Raw genomic sequence first — 5,535 nt, forward strand, 5'->3', positions numbered from 1 at the left:
TCATAGTGACTGAAACCCTGCTCTGCACTTTGGTAAGGACTACAAGGTAGTCCAACAGATACGTCTATGTAATTTTTCTGATTTATTTTGACAGTAGAAGTTATTATTGTTGTCTTCGTATTGTTGTCTACATCACTCCAAAGGGCCATGGGAGGGGCACAGCCACTACCAAGGTAGCAAGAAGGCATGGAAGCACTTAGCATCATTTTTTTAAAGTGCTGATGTATTCTGGACATGGTACACATGCATGCTCAACCACTGATGTTATTAACTTCTATTTTTTCCTTTCAATAGCTTCAACTTAGTCTGGATTTAATATATAAGTAAAAAGGTAACTTTCTTGCCTGCCAAAAAATCAGTCTTAGCTAGGTTTTTTTACAGAGAGCCTTTGGCTTTTCTGTCTCATGTCTCAGCATTAGTAAATGGATAGTAACTGAAACTAACATAACTCTCCTAAAGGGATGTGAGAGGTGAGAGTCCTGTTTACACTCCCAGAGCATACTGTCTCCCAACATCAAACAGATTAAAACAGTAAAATCTTCAGTAACTAAGGCAAGGTTCCTATACCTTCAATGTAAATAGAAAACAGAATCACTTATCTAACCACAACGGTGGTGCTAAAAACCTAAGAAAAGTTCTCAAGACAATACCACAAGTTAATGTAATACATGTGTGGTATATGTCTATTGCTGCACTTTCCAAGCTGGGTCAGTGGATTATTTACTGTACACACACTCATGAAAACAACACCATGGACACTGTGCCAGACATCCTAACACCAGGATATAAGATTGTTTTCTTAAAGGCAAAGAACTGCAACACACATAAAACTTTTCCCACTGATATAGTGGATTTTTTTAAAAAAATTTTTTTGGTGGCTTGTTGCTGTCATTGAGCTGAGTAGTTCATTTCATAAATCAGATGGTAAACCAGTGGGAAATGGAAGTTAAAGTGCAGAAAGTACAATCTATGCGGAACAGATACCTGCATCTCCATAGTTAGCTGATAGCGTGGGCAGGTTGGGTTTTATATTGTTTCTGGATTGACCATTCACTCCTGATGAAGGGGAATTATTTTTTTTCAGACTTAACAAAGCCTGAACAAGTTTAAGTTTTACCTCTTTTACTGCATGTAATACAAATGTTTAGACTGAGTGCTAATAAAGGCTCCCAGCACTTTATTTTCTAAAGCCTTGTTTCAAGCAATAACTGTTCATTTTGCTGGCGGTCACTGGGATGCCCTGTAGTTAAAATCATTAAGAGACTCTGCCTAGGCAAAAGGGCCTTTAGCAATCCCCAAATCACAACATCTGTATGCGTTTGTTACAGCTGTGTGTGAGACTGACTGGCCAGCGTGGCCCTGATTTTAACTTTGTGAAGAGACTAGCAAAATTCGTATTTGATGTTTATGGAGGAAGCTCATCTCTAATGATGGGAACGCATGAACAAACCACATTATGACAATGGAAGTATAGCTGAGACCAGTGGAAACAGAGACGAGAAGCAACCATAATGAAAGGCAATTGCTTACATGTGTGTTTATGTTGTTTGTATACTTATACAAATAAAAGCACATGTTTTGTTACACATTTTCTGCCTTTGACAGCTGGTTTTGCCTTAGTTGACTCAGTCTGGTCTTTGCTTTTTAAACTGGATTTGCTCAAGAAAGTCATAACCAGTTACAATATTAATAATTATTATCATATAATACCAGTAATTCCTACAGTTATAAATTTTTTCATGTTTAATAAATGTGCAATGGGTCTCATACAGATGTGATGGGACATTATGGAGCTATAGCTATGGCGCTGAGCTGGAAGTCAGGGCAGGATTCCCTGAGTCTGACCAAATGAAAATCTGAACGTATCTTGCCGTACCTGAAAATATGTTTCTAAAGGGCTTTGGTGAGAAATGCTTTCCAAGATCTCAGCATTTATTGAATAAATTGCTTATTACAGTTTCTTTTTGTGTTGAAAGTAGAAGGTGGTAGCAGAAATATGAAGAACAGAAGTGTCTTTTCAGATTTACTTTCATTGTAATTTCAGCTGAATTGGCCTTTCAAAATATATACAGCCACTCAGTAGGAAAACAACTGCTGCAGGAATGATGCCAACAGTTTTCAACTGTACAGTTAAACCAAAGTAATATTGGGAAGTCTGTGATTAGTACGTTCCAGTCTGAACTGTGTTTAACAACCCCTGAAAAAAGATCAGACTCATCTGTCACTGGCCTGCAAGCAATAGCCTTTCCCAAATCCCAGTGCAGAAAAAGAAAATATGTTCCCAAGGGACTTGAGAGAAAGATCAGGATAGTGACCGAAGAGATTTAGAAAGCTTTCTGTTGCCTGGGACAAAACAACAAACCCTTTGGCAATCTTAAAGGGGGACTTAGAAAAACACCCCCTTGATACCTTGATACAAAAAAAGAGAAAAACTAATCACTCTCTCTTTCTGAAGACAAACAAACCTCAGAAATATCAAGCGAGTCTCTTAGCAAGACTATAAAGATTTCAATTAAAAAAATGTAGCATGTGGGAATGGATGATTATTTAAAGGAAATGTATAACTTTACAAATTGATGCATCTGATTATAACACAGATGGAAATAAATCTCAGGGGTTTGTTTGTTTGTTTAGTTGTTTTTTTAACGTGAAACATCACTTCAGGGAACAGAGACATGGAAAACAGATTATCCCAAATGACAGAGATGATCTTTTTGGAAATTTTGCTGCTGCCAAATGAGAAAAAAGAAAGATAAGACAGAGATCATGCTGAGATGACACTTATTCTTTGGAGAAGAAAGCTTTGATGACTTATGATGCTACAGGGCCAGTTGGTTAAGTTCAATGATTACTGGCCTCCGTGACACAACGTTTGGCAGGATTTATCAAATTATCTGTGAGGTAGTGGAGAGATAGGCAAGACAGTTTTCACTGAACCTAGATTTTTATATGGAATTTCAGCTTATGAAACATGATAAACAGAAGAGATTACTCGTAGAACCATAGAATCATAGAATGGTTTGGGTTGGAAGGGACCTCAAAGATCACCCAGCTCCAACCCCCTGCCATGGGCAGGGACACCTTCCACCTTCCACCAGACCAGGTTGCTCCAAGCCCCATCCAGCCCGGCCCTGAGCACTCCCAGGGATGGGGCAGCCACAGCTGCTCTGGGCAGCCTGTGCCAGTGCTTCACTACTCTCATAGTGAATAATTAAGAGCAGTCATTTTAAAATATGAGTTGCTACATGAATAATTGGAAGGAAAGAAGCTAAATTATAAATGCCAGGGGAAGCTGTGGTAGCAGTCTTACCATTTGTTGAACCCATCCTTTTGAGAGTGCTATTTGTCCAAGAGATATGCCTGCAAGAAACAGACAAGCAATAAGATATGTCAAAAGGGAAGACAGTAGAAAATTACTTTCCCTCATGATGATTAAACCCCCACTTTTGAAATTTTTCAATTAAAAACAGGTTTTCATAGTTTTTCCACACATCCAAAACAAATTATTTCTTTTCTTCCATAAGCCTAATCTTTTCCCCCAGAAAATACCAGTTCTCACAGGCATGCATTTTTCCATTAGTTTTGATTTCATTTGAAAATACTGTTTGTAGATGAAGATGATGTATTATGCCGAAGAACAACAACTAAACATGTACGTGTGTGAGTAAGTATACCAAAAGTTATTTTATTTTTTATGTTCTCTGTCATCTCTTTTAATTTCTTCTTTCCTTCACTCTTTTGGCTGATACTGTCATATAGGTCCTTCAAACTCTATTGCATTCCCTCTGCCACTGGTTCCAGCTCTCACGTAATAAGTTCCAAATGCAGGCAGGCAGTAACCCTCCTCAGTCTGCAAGGTGGTCCAGAGTGTCCCTGACTCATGGTGCTGGATGTCCCTGTCCTGCACCACAGGGCTGAGGCTGAGGCTGGGGACACCCCTGGGAAGAGCTGGACTAGGGGCTTCATTTCCCAGGCTGGTTTCTTTGGTTTCCCCTGCCTGCTGCTGTGCTTCAGGGCCCTTTGGCGTGTGTATGTGCAGGTGAGCCCTTATCACATATATTACAATACACTGCAGCTCGTACGCAGCAAAATGAAAAGTTAAATCAGTAACAGTGAAAGAAATAATCTTTAATTTATCAAAATATTTTATTCCACAAAGAAATAGCACTCGGTGTTGCTGGTTAGCTCTGGATTAAGCTAGTTTTCCGTTTTCTCCAGAACAAAAATTGTGTTCATCAACATAATCTGGTTCTGTTGATTAGAAAGCGACTGAAAACCAGAGATAAGCAATTAGAAATTGAATTGTAGCAGGTTCTTGGTGTTTACTTAATAGATATAGTGGCATGGTTGAGGGTGCCTAACAAAAATTTCTAAAATAGTTACAAGTGGAAATTTGGAAACTAATACTTTTGGGAAAAAAGATGTTAAATCTGGTCAGTCATTACTAAGAAGATATTTGGAAAGCAGCCGAAATGGCTGAAGAAAGCTCTGAAGATTACTTGGAAAGCTTTCTTTTTGGATTATTAACAGGAGTCAAACAAAAAGGTTGCAAATACATCATACCTTGGGGAATGAAAGTATATGGTTTCTCCTTATCTATAACTGAAGATGTGCAATCACTGCTGAAGAATTGCACTTTACTAGACATAAATTAGCAAGGAGGACAAAACTTAATCTTCCTTTAGCAAGGGGATAGACTAGACAACCTCATGGGCTCTTTGTATCCATGATTTTCAGAGTCTTATACCTGGAACCAATGGAGTTATACTTGAGGTCTAGAAGAATAAGCAATGATTTGGGGAGGTATGCTCTCTGTAAATAGAGATGTTATTCATGGGACAGTTTTTTCTCACAGTATGGATGGTCTTTTATGACTAAATATGGGACAAGCTAAAAACTACTGTCCCTGCCCATGGCAGGAGGGTTGGACTAGATGAACTTTAAAGGTCACTTCCAACGCAAACCATTCCATAAATCTATGATTGTCAACTTATAAATGAAATACGAAAGACTTGTGAAGATCAGGAGCTACTGACCCAAGATAAATAAAGTTTTTTATGTAAAATAACTATGAATATTTAGAGTTAAAATGGCAAAGTTGCACATCATACTGGATTGGCTTCTGTAGACTTCTTTGTATAATAGATATGCTGGTAATATGGCACCATTGACAACTTAAAATAGATTTAAGATATAACAGAATGCAGAAAATGCTGTGAGTGCTAAGCAGTTTTTATTTTTATCTTTAAAAATGGATTTTATAAAATATTCACCCAAGAAAGTTAGTGCATGTGCTAGAAATCTTACAGTAGTCTGTACTCATGATCCTTTTTTTCCAGGCATTTTTGATCATTAAGGAGTTCAGAAAAAATACAGGAATGTGTTAAACATTTTTAATATTTTTTTTGAATTGCACCTGTATCTGGATTTTATGATTCACTTATCTATGCTGCACAATAATGTCACAACAATCTTTCATCCAGTCATTAAAAAGCTTTGACAGATTGAAAGAAATCGGGTTTTAAATTGTTTTAC

This window comes from Falco biarmicus, chromosome 6 (assembly GCF_023638135.1).
Source record: "Falco biarmicus isolate bFalBia1 chromosome 6, bFalBia1.pri, whole genome shotgun sequence".
NCBI lineage: Eukaryota > Metazoa > Chordata > Aves > Falconiformes > Falconidae > Falco > Falco biarmicus.